This window comes from Anoplophora glabripennis, unplaced genomic scaffold (genome assembly GCF_000390285.2).
Source record: "Anoplophora glabripennis isolate ALB-LARVAE unplaced genomic scaffold, Agla_2.0 scaffold42, whole genome shotgun sequence".
Classification (NCBI taxonomy): domain Eukaryota; kingdom Metazoa; phylum Arthropoda; class Insecta; order Coleoptera; family Cerambycidae; genus Anoplophora; species Anoplophora glabripennis.
Window position 1 is genome coordinate 698,270 of NW_019416219.1, and position 12,759 is coordinate 711,028.

A 12,759-nucleotide genomic window follows, 5' to 3' on the forward strand; every position below is an offset into this window, starting at 1 on the left:
TGTTGTACGTAGCACTAACGACAAAATTGGTGTGGTTCAATTTTGCATTTTTCCTCCAGTCTCAGTGTTTCCTGAAATTTGATTTGTTTTCACAACGAGTGCTTTGGAAACAAACACGAAACTACTAAATTTTTACAGTTCAATTATATTTTCATTGTAACATCAAAATTTAGAGCACTGAAAATGTAATTTTCACATGAAGAAGAACGAGATTGCGGCAATCTTATTGATTAACTAATTTGAATTATATTTGGGTTTTCCTTTTGTGAAAATTGCTCTTTTACTCCTCTAAACTTTGACAATGAAAGTTTAATTGAACCGTCACAATTTTAAATAACAGGGATTTTCAAAGTGTAATCAAAGCACATCCATGGCCTTTACTCCCATACATTAGAATACATTATACATTATGTGCATGGGAACGAAACAAGAGCTTGGAGCAGTACTCCATAATGTAAAACCTTAGGAACACGTTTAGCTCCAGATATAAATCTAAACTTCTCCTTTTCTAACTGTATTTTCTTGCTATTATTATTTCACATTATAGTTTTAATTAGATACAACAGAACGGATCTTCTCTCATCTTAGCTTTAACAAAGACCACAGGGCAATTTTTTATTTCTAATCCATTATCTTCAAAATTTCATTGTGAAACCTAGAATTACATAGATGAAAAATAGATTTAATTTCATCCTCGGTCTAGAGTTACAGTAAACCCGTACACAGATTCGTTTACATACGCAAATATCCATATATAGGGTTTCTTTATTCGATAGCACTCATCGAGGACAAATATTACATTATATTGTTTGATTGTATCAAATTTCACTTAGCTACACTCATGGTTAAATAAAGGAAAACGTATCAAATGAAAGCACGAACGCAATAACATATTTCAGCTTGAGCAGACGCCAGATTAATTCCAAAACTGAAAAATGTATAACATATTTCCAATATTAACATCAAGTAATGAGTCAGAGTATGATGTCAGCAGTCAATTTTGCAAGAAGTCTTTCATGCTGCTAGTCAAGTAGATATTATCTATACTGACTTATATCGTTACTATACAGATTTGGTTCTAACTTAAACTGTTTCAATCTCATCTCACTGATTGCTGCGAATTTGTTTAATATTGGGCTCGAAATTAGGTTTTAAATCAACCACTTTCTTTTTAACGCTCCCCAGGGTTCAATTCCAGGTCCTCTTCTATTTATAATACTTATTAACGACTGTCGAAGGTGTAACATTTTAATGCACAAATCTTGGCAACTGTTCTGAGCTTTTGCGGAATATGGAGCTTTGCTCATCTGAGGTATATAAAAATTTATTGTATTATACCAAAATTTAGAGAATTTAAGGATTTTACTATGCTTGAAATAGTGTACAATGCGTCTATTTCTGATCTTTATTCATGAAATTTACATTTTTGCATTAGAAAAGGCTCAAAGGAGGTTACCTAAATCTGCAATCCTGCTAGAACAACACCAGGTGCTATTTTATTAAAATTAATATTTTCGGAATAATTAATTATGAAATTAATATTACGTGGGTTAAAATCCAATCTACCCGATAGGTACAAGTAGTATTCCGTACAATTAAAATATTTTAATCGATAATCCCTGTCTCCTATAAAACATTGTCTGGTATCTAGGTTACTTTTTGCGTTACTGTTTTGGTTGTCAAAGTTATACACCATAATAGCTCGTTAATGAGTTGCCGAATATAAAGTAGGTCTCGACTACTCAGACTCAGTGTCAGTACCTCCAAAAAACAAAGATATTGGCGGTATGTTAATTTGAACAAGCAAGGTTAACTTTTTTTGGACTGGTAAGCTTGTGCAGGTGATATCATTAATTATTATTATCCGCACTGAATAATAAACCACGAATCAAATTACAGAGTGCTCTATTTTCACTATAAAATCCATAGCGAATATTTTTCTTTCAATTGTTACTTTGAAGAAGTATTTACGCAGAATTCATTAGATTCTCGTAGCACAAATGCTGGCAAATTGAGTAAAAAATGCAATTTAAAAGCTGCAATCTAATTTTAACTTGGAAAACATACTGGCACTCGATAACATAACTGCCATTGTTGTCACAATTAATAAGAACGTTAATAACGAAACGACAAGTTTCATTCATTTAAATATAGCCGTTGAGCGGAGTTGCCGTATCCGCTCGAATTGGACAGACCATGGATAATCCCATTAAAATAATTTTTGTGTATTTAAATAGTTATAAGAAAACAGTGGTCAAGTTTGTTCCAGCAAACCATCTGGAACGGTTTCGATTTCATTTCGTAACGTTCGACGGTTTGAACCTTGAAATGTGTTCAGTTGATTTTAATTGCGAAATAAGCTTGTAAATAAATTAAATTCAGAAAATGCGGCACCCAAGTAATGGAGGGAACAGATAATATGTTTCACGATCAGAGTTATTTTTCCCACTTTGTGTAAATATAGCTGGTAGACGAAGTGTCTATTTCCCAGTGACTAATTTTATTGATTGCCAGTTCGAAATATCTCATGATCATATTGAGAAACACATGGGACCCACACGTGGGTATTTAGGTGATATTTTACGACGAAGCGTTCGTTTGGTTAACAATTTCCTGGCTTTAACCGTCGAAAGTTTCCTTCAGAACGTCTGTTTTGCCCCTACGTGACAACGTCGCCAGAGACCGGTATCTGTAAAAGACAAGTTTACCATTCCCCTTCCACCTGTTTCCTGTTTAAGGAATTTCAAGCCTCTCTGGTCAGTACTCCCAGTACCCGACTCGATAACTCAAACTTAATATTCTCGGAATGTCGGAGATTACACTTTCAAAACGATTTATCCATGTTAATAACCTTCGTCTTTGTCTCGAAGATTCGTTTATTTAACAGTACGAAATATAACAATCACTTCTCCTCAGCTGCGGCGGCTCGAACAAAGAGTCGCTCGCTGCCTCTATCGCGTTTGCCAGCGCAACGGTCTAATCCAAATAAAACATTAAATATAAAGAGCTAATTACCTTCAGACAATACGGTGATTTAACAAACAAGATACGGCGGCAATAATAAAACACAATAACACTGCGAGAACACAAAACAGACCGCCACTAGCTCGATGCTCAGCACATTCCTCGAAATAACGGCCGAAGATACAAGTCGCCGTATTCTTGCACAGATGTATTGTTCCTGCGAGCGTGTGTGTGTGGCGTTATGCAACGTCCGACATAACTGCCGAGTGAAAGTGAATTCAATCTAGCCACCTTGATTGCCGCTGTTGCATAAACCGCGTATCTAAGAGCGCTGTGCTTCGCCTAAGCTCTCGCGAAAGCAACTGTCTCGACAACTCGTTCCCAACCTCCGCGAATAAGATTCACTTTTCGACTAAATCGTCTTGGAGTTGGCTGTGGCTTTTGCTCGGCCGCCTTGATTCGAGCCACCGTGAGCCGTGGGTAACTAGACGGACATGACGGTGACGCCGTGGTAGGTCAAGTCAATTATGGGGCCTTCGTCCGTTCCCCAGAAGAATGGGTTGAACGACAGCATAAATAATCGATCTATTCGACGTTGATATTTCGCGAGTCGCCGGTTTTTTTTTTTCATGCGAGAGGCAGCTGTCGGTCAGATGATATACCAATGCCAGTCGCGCATGAGATTAGTTGCGTGAATGGACGAAAGGTGTGGAAGGAACTTGACCGACTTGGTCGCTTCTTAGTCGTCCAGGTTCTGGTCAGGTGCTTTAACGATTCGATAGCAAAAAAAAATCCACTGGTATAGATTACTTTTTTGCCTTGGCTAGCCAGAAACCCCATTTCTTATCTGACTATTGAATAATAACACTTTGAAGCAGCGGCTATCTCCTTTAAAATATTCAACATTGAACGAAGCATATTAATTAACATTAATTGGGCAATTGTTGTTTGTCTGACACCATGATTAAAGTAAAACGAATCTCCTTAGGGTGACAAAAATACAACAAGTAAACATATCTAAAAATAAAAAGTGGTAAATCGAAGAAAACAGTTAAAACTGATAGTTTAGAAATATACTACCATATCAACAAACCCTCGAGACTAAATTATTATAATTAACATGATCATATTAATTAGTATTAGTCCATACTATTCGTTTTTAATTTTTTTGCAAATAGAATAAGTCGACAGTTAATTCAGTAATGATATCATCAACAAACATTAAGTAGAGAGCCTAAATTGCATCCCTGCGGAACACCAGACGTTATTCCATGCTCAACAGCTATTCTCTAGTGGACAGGTAGAATGAGAACGGCAATCGCATTTTCTAACTTTATATCACTAGCAGAATAATGAAAAAATAAAAACCTATAAATAATAAATAAATCAAAAGTTAATTTATTTACTTATTAACATTAACATTTTATTTATAGTAATAGACATTTCATTTTTTGTTTTATCACATTTAACTTCCTTTCCGTTAATAACAACCCTTGTAGCATTGTTGCCAGCATTTTCGGAACGCATAACATCTGCCGAAGTTTGTGAAGAATTTGCACAAGTTACGGATGTCTGTTCTTGTAAGGAACAGCTATAGTCAAAAATTAATCAATCTTTCTAATACTGCAGCTTCCTTTGCTTTGTATCCTCTCGATTCACTCTTCAAATAAGCAGCAAGCTTGTTATATTTTCCAATGTCTATATTTTCGTAGACCTTTATAGTAGCCTTCAACATCGAATACTTCGACCACATAAATGAAATTGCATATTTTTTCTTCCAATTTAAAAAATACGATAGAATGACTTCTTCATTTATTGTCATTACTCTCCGTTTTCTCCTCCATTCGTTAAATTCGGCGAACACTTTTTCGCAATGTTCCCTGGATTTCGCTGGCAATAAATGGAAAATTGCTTCTTGAGCTTCTTCAAAAACAGCCACAGGAACACAATTAATTACTTTCTTGCATTTTTACCAAAATCAAATAGAACTGTTTATTAAATAATTGATAATAAACTACGTACCATAGCAACCATTAGGTATCACAAAACCTACCACGTTTCATTGAGTACCAGTAAGAAATATCAATTCATGCGAATATTTTTTTATTAAATTCCAATAATTCTGACTCCACAAATATGAGTGTGATATGATTATGGATAAAAGGTTGTATTGCATTCGTGTTTTAATTGCCACGCTTATTGCGTGGATAAAATGCTACTTAAAACATATTTTATACAATAAATAACTATAAAATACCGAAGTTTGTTGAATTTAACACAGTTACTAACTAGATTGGTCGTTTTCAAAGATGGAACTTATCAGTTAAATGCTTGCAGACATCTAAGAAAGGTAAATCGAATAAATTTCATTACTTGACTATTTATTTTAAGTATAGTCAAATAGTTTGTTAAGAATACTATATACTGCAGACAATAAAATGAGCGAAGGATTTGGTATACAGAAAACCTCGCGATAGTTTCAACTTAATTTATTCAGACTTCAACAGGCACTAAAAAAAATTGTGCTAATCTATTTTTTCACGGTTCACTGTTCCTAATATAATACTGATGGAAACTTACTGCTTGCTCGAGTAAGTAAATATATTTCTTGGAATAATTAAAATGACCTTCCATGGAGTGAAATAAAACAGAAGCTTAACTGAATTCTAGCAGCGCAGTAATGAGTCGTCTTTTATTAAATTAAAAGCAAACGACGACTATTTTAAAGGCAGGAAAGGACAATCGAAGTGTGCATAGTTTTCCATTTGGAAAAAAGTATAAAGTTAAATCTAATGCCAAGTATGCTTTATTAAATATCATCATCAAATATTATTAGCTTAAGTCGCTGTATTGAATCGGTTTTGATCTTATTTTAAAAAAGTCCTTGTATATTTTCAATTTGTTGGGAGAAATACATGTACATCTAAATCTGAATAATTTAATTAATATTGTCGACTTTATGCTATACGTTATGCATTATGAAAACAATCATTTCAGGTGTAATATGTTACAAATAATAAATTCGCTGCATAAATCTGAAATAATTTAATAGAAAACAGACATAATGTATGTGCTTATTTTTGCACATAAAGCTATTATCGTTACTCTCAAACTCAATACGATTTATTTCTTGAAGGTTGTGATTTACAAAAAAAAATCTCACTGCAAATTTAGCATGAATAAATAAAATTGAAAAAGTTGTACCAGATTACGCAATACGTCTCTGAATTGAATAAAACAGTTTAAGGTATGTTTATTATTCAGACCGTTAAATGTTAAGGCCTGGTCACATGAATGCAGTTCAGTGAAGGTATTGGTACCTTGTAATACTCATTTTTTATTTAAATTTTGATCGTCTACAAAAGTCTGATGAAGTATTATCGTCTATAAAAATCAAAACAAGTAACACCAGGAACACAAGAAACTCCCGATTAGGAAAGAAATATAGCCATTCCTTTCTAAATTTATATGTGTACACTTTCAATGAATATTGTAAAAACTGTATCATATGTCAACAATATTAACGTGCGTTTAGCTTGAATGCGTCAGAAATCGGCCCGACGCACATGGCAAGCACGTTAAGCCCAACGCACATGAATTGCTTTACGTCGGGGTTGCCAAACATACACTAATTATTTAGTACAGGGAAAAATGGTAGATATGGCAACATTTCTAATCTAGGTGAAGCGTACATCTATTAATTGCTAAATCAGAGTTAAAGTCAAGCTGGGAATAATACAAACATGTTTATGGATTAATAAAGCATTACGCAACGCCATATCCTTCCTTACAAGGTACGATTTCGTTTGAGAAAACATTTCAATGCAATCCAGAAGAACGGTGATTTTAGTTCCGTGTATTTTGCATCAGTTGTATAACATTTCAAGCAATAAGACGAATCGGTATCGCTTAGAAATGAAGGTGTATAATATACAGCAACTTTCGCTAATCTCAATGTCAGCTTCTTTATTGAGTTGTATAAAAATGCGATAGACTTGTTGCAAAACATTTCGCGGTCTACTAATATTACATTTACAATTTACCTCTAAATATTTATAATACCTTTGCATATTTACCGGCCATTGTATATAAATAGCGAATTTAGTAGGTCAACTGGAATAATCCGAAATTGTGATTCGAATGTTGGTATAATTTGATTTGTAACTAAAATCTGCAGTTTTCGTGGTATAAATTTTAAAGATAATAGAAAATATGCCGCACTAATCTCAGCTATCAGTGACTTTCATTAAATACATAAATAGAATGTAGACGTTCTCAAAACAATTTCAAATAAACATACATTTATATGTATATTATTATTTTCGCTAACTAGTAAATGCACCTAGAAATTTTAAGTTTTTTTAATAGTGTAATTTACGATTCAACAAAAGCGTAAATAATAAATTGTACGTTTTCCAATAGTAAATACTTTAACCGCATCATAACATTTATTATACATTCATGTAAATACTTTACTAACAAATAGTGCTAATTATTCTGTGTAACGCAATCGTAGTATGAGAAATTTAGGAAATGTTATCGCACACGTGCACGAAAGTGATAAAGTAACTTTATCGAAATGTTTCAAATGCATTGTCTACTTGAATTATCCCCAGAGACAAATATAATACAGTATTAAATCTTTCAGATCCTTCCTAAGAGATCTTAGTTATGACGATGATACTGTCGTTTCTTATTTTAGAATCAATTCCCTTGACTTATGTTACTGGCGTATTTATATTTATGCTACAAAGCCCAATGAATTTGTTTACAGTATTATGAATGCGCATGATTAAATTAATTGAAGTCAAAGATGGTTCTTACGGTCAATTGTCAATTAACCAAGCATTCACAAATTGGGTCACGTTTTATTTGATCGTCGATATGATGCCTAGAAAGGAATTTTACTGTCCAGCTAGAGCTTGTTTAATGCAGCACGATGCAGTATGTTAAACTGGTTAGTTTTCTTCCATACTTTTAAGGCATAACATAGAATATTGTAGACTTCAAGACGACTAAAAACATACAACGTACTTGAGTCTTTGTTATCAAAGACGAAGAGTTCTATCAACTAACTCACTTCAGCTATTACGAGCTGCAAGGAGACGTTTTAACCAATATTACTATAAGAATGGTGAACATCATTAATGAGACGTAATTTTTGACCGATTATATTTATAATTTTGCAATAAATTATAGATATGATCAGGCAACAATCGGTATGATCGAATACTATGAGTCATTTTTGATGACATAGGATCTTATAAATAGCTAAGTATTTTAATTAAAAAGTTGTAAGTTCTTGTGCAAGCTGCACGACTATTAGTGGTTTTCTCATTACTTATATGGATAATTTAATGATTCCATTAAAAGTGAAAGAAATGTATTTCCTGTTTACAAAAACTATGGGATGATCGTCACTGCCGCCACTTCAAATTACCAGGCCTGAAGACCCTGAAGAAATTGTCGGATGGATACAACTTAATATTTGACACAAAAAACTCGCTAGAACGTAAATGAAAGTGCAATAGTGGAATAGCTGTTTTCTTCATTACATTTGAAGCATCACGGAGTCTTAGGAATCGATTTGGCTAAAATATTTTTGTTTGTCTCGATGAGAGGAACTCTGAATATTTGTTGCAATGTTGCTGTTACACCTAGTACAGCTTATTTAACAAAAATCCCAAAATTGTATCTAGTGCAAGAATAAAATTCATACTATAAGCAGTATTACAAAGAGGACTACAATAAAATTTGGATTTTGCTTGGAAAACGGTAACGAAATTATAGGCAAGTCATCTTATAAGAAACCAGAATAGTTTTTCAACCAGTTCTAAAATCATTATAATGGAATATTCTAAATTAGAAAAATTACGTCACACACTGGAATACACACTATTATTAATGGTTTTATTCAAGTGGTACTCTATAGTAACTTCCTCCCACGAACAATAAAAGAAATAAATGATTTCGGCACCGGCATAATAGGATAATAAAACTTTTTTATGCTGATTCTAATTAGAAACCACTTGAAAGTTAAATACCCCTAACTGTACTTCGAATTATGTTTCATCAGTCATTGACATGACCCAAAATGAGTTCCTCCCTCAAGCCGGAGTCAATTTGGGAATCTCCTTCTATGGACAACCGCCCACGGGATGTTTTTTTCGCCGCGAGTATTCGGGGAATGACGTAACGGTGAAGTAGGCCGTGTTCACTGCTTGAATGATTACCGTGATAGCGTACAAGATCTGATCAAGGACGTTGGATATGGTGTTTTCCTTATCCGAGGCCATCGATCAAGCAGTACCTTCCACCAATCTCTTATTACGCAATTGCTCCGAGTTGCACTACAAAAATCGGTCGACATAACTAATAAACTACTTATATTTCTCCTGGAGTTATTAGAAACGGGTAAAACTGAACAATGGCGATCCTAAAACTGTTTCTGATGCTATCGTCATCATCAACACCGTTATGATGTGAATATGAACGTATCTATCTAATGTACAACTGATGTAAATGTCACGTTAATTATACGACGTTGAGAACAATGATATCCTCAGAAAAAATTATTGAAACATTTCTTGGACCAGTTTTATTACTGGCATTGGGATTTTTTCGTACGTTCGTAATGTAAATGGGAATAATTACTAGATACTACTTAGAAAAAGCGTTGTTAATAAGTTAGTCAGTCGACTGTTACTTTTCACTATATAAGAAATATACATATGTGGATAAATATCACGAAGGTAACCACGTGAGCATTAGAACAAGGGTTTGTTCAAATGGAAAGTTGATTATCTCGTTCCAGTTAAGGAAAAGGTTATAAGAAAACGTTTTGGCTGTTGGATCTAACAGTAATTAGTTCTACACTGACTCAAGATGGTTACACTAGCTGAAATTAAAAAAAGTCGCTGAAACAGGTCAATTAGCAAATAAAAATTGTCACTTTTGTGACAAGTGAAAAGTGTGAAAAGTGTAAAATTACACACAATATAATTTGTACAGGTTACATTTCCTGTAATTTTATATAAAATTTTTATACTGCAGTCAATTGTATCCTCGTATCCTGTACACTTTTATCTGGAGAGAATGCACTCAGTTTAAGAATGCCGAGAAAAGCAAAAAAAAAATACATCCTAACTATTGTTAGAAAATGATTTGGAGGAAAATATTTTGGTGTATTGCCTTGCTGTCAATGTATCAAAAGTTGCATTTAGATCTTTGAAAAAGTATTGATTTATGGTGTTGTAAATGTTTTTTTATTCCAAAAAGTATTTACAAAAACAAAAATTATGTATTTATAATAGGTATTGGTCTTGTGCAAATGTTTTGCTTTTAGAGAACATAACAATGAAAATCGTTGACTTGAATAAAAAATATCTGTTGAATCATGTCACGATTTATATCGGAAATGGTTTAAATTATTAACATTTTTAACTATAAAAAGTAAAACACTTTCTATTCTTTCCGGAGCTTTATCGACCTTTTTGTATGTATTTTCGATTTAAAATTTTGCAACGCAAACATAATATAACACATTATAGTGAGACCTTCTACAGTCTACGAAATATAAACTAATTTTAAAAGGTAACTAACCTTGTAAATTAATTAAATAATTGGTGTTTTTGACACCATGAAACGTGTTATTAATTGCCTTGTATTTTCGTAGGTGTTGATTACGGAAATCTTTAAAATTCTCGACACACTCGCCAAAATGGAAAATAATAGACTTATCGTTCGTGATTTTTTTCTATTGTATTATATCACCGAAGGAAAAATATAATCAATGGAAGATTCCCATTTCATATCCGTGATTTTCCTTGGAATACCTATACGAACGGAAAACGTGATCAACATATACAACATTCCAATTAAGGCGCGGTAGGTTCGAACTTATTAACAAATTATAAATACATTTACTTGGTTTTGTAACTTACTGATTCCTGGATCGTGTGTGGCCGAGCAAACAACGTACCTGCAACAAAAATAAACATTTAACACTAAACGAAAGACAAAGCACACTACTCGACTACGAACTACTGGTAGGCAAATGGCGGAGGTCGTTCGCCTCTTCCAAGGTTAACAGAAAACGCAAACAATACCCACATAACGCTCTTTTTTGGTATTGTTTTTCGCCGTTTCCCATTATCCCAACGCAAAATATACGAGGCGTGCCTACGACGCAGGATTGGGAACATTGACATTAACATAATGTTTGGTTATTGTCGACTATCACCCGTTCGATCTTAGGCCGGCCGAGAGAAGAACAATGCGATAGTAATTGTGGACAACCTTGGAAGTAGGTGTTATTGCCCTAGCATTTCATGTAATTATAGAGTGGAAAATTACTATCGTGCGAAAATACTCCACACATCGGCCAGGATAATGGTCAACATATTTAAGTATCGCCTGTCTACCGACCATCCTCAGACTGTTAAATTACTATTGCCAGGTGTTTTCAGACTATAAAAATACGTCTTAAGTAGAAGAGATTTTTCGATCATGATCATTGGGTTATTAACTAAAGTCAGAACAGCTGACTGGNATGCGATAGTAATTGTGGACAACCTTGGAAGTAGGTGTTATTGCCCTAGCATTTCATGTAATTATAGAGTGGAAAATTACTATCGTGCGAAAATATTCCACACATCGGCCAGGATAATGGTCAACATATTTAAGTATCGCCTGTCTACCGACCATCCTCAGACTGTTAAATTACTATTGCCAGGTGTTTTCAGACTATAAAAATACGTCTTAAGTAGAAGAGATTTTTCGATCATGATCATTGGGTTATTAACTAAAGTCAGAACAGCTGACTGGCTGAAATTCAGAGGTTAAAGAATAAAACATTACTACAGCGCGTTCATAATGAAAGGAACAAATTCGTTTAAAATTCAGGTAATTATTTTGTGGAAAAACGCTCGGACACGTCGATTAGTATTTTTAGTTGCGAATTTTTTGACCTAAGAAAATTGTATACCGGGTACCTCTAGAAGAACACAAATATGCAGTCATCATTGATTTTTTTTAAAAGGAACACCCTGTATATTATGCCACTTTTGAATTGTACTGTAAATTCTGAACCATTTTTGTATAACATATCATATCTCTAAAATCAGCGGTTTTCGTAATAGTGACGTTTGAAATGTGATAAATGGAAAAAAATAATGTTTAATCATAAAACATTATTTAAATAACAATTGCGTTATATAAATGTTCAATGTTTTGTCCGTTCAATACATTTTTGTAGTCTAAGGATTGTTTCCAGTTGACCGTTTTCAATTCCTCTGTTGGAATCAGTCTTATTTCCTGGGGTATTCTCCGTTTCAGGTCATCAAGATTATTTGGTCTATTCACATACATAAACGTTAGATTTCAAATAACCCCATAAGAAGAAATCTAAAGGGGTTAAATCCGGTGACCTTGGTGGTCACTCAATAGGACATCTGCGTCCAATTCATTTATTAGGGAAAGTTAAGTGAAGAAATTGTCGAACTGCAATTGCAAAATGAGGAGATGCCCCATCGTGTTGGGACCACATGTCTGGATCTATGGATCTTGTGGAATAGGAAACAGAGCAGTTAAAGCGGGGATGAGTTCAAACTGAAGAAAGTCTAAGTAGCGTTCCCCAATCAAATTTTCTTCAAAAAAAGAGGGTTCAAGAATTCAGTTTTCGACAAAACTTGTCCAAACATTTATTCTTTTACGATGCTGTGTGTGACAGCAACAATCCAACGAGGATTTTCAGTTGCCCAGTACCTGCAGTTGTGTCTGTTTACATGTTCATTT

At 33.9% G+C, this 12,759-nt stretch overlaps 1 protein-coding gene across 3 annotated transcripts in view; it reads right to left on the reverse strand.

The window, feature by feature from the left end:
* Positions 1–12,759, reverse strand: part of LOC108905446 (brain tumor protein) — a 214,609-nt gene that overhangs the window by 64,712 nt on the left and 137,138 nt on the right. Inside the window, exon 1 of one of the 3 annotated variants that reach the window (XM_018708307.2) lies at positions 3,016–3,362. The exons of the other annotated variants lie outside the window; for them this stretch is intronic. The gene's annotated coding sequence lies outside the window, so the exon portion shown is untranslated. Of the gene's footprint in view, positions 1–3,015; positions 3,363–12,759 lie in introns of those variants that run through there. 3 annotated transcript variants of the gene reach the window in all.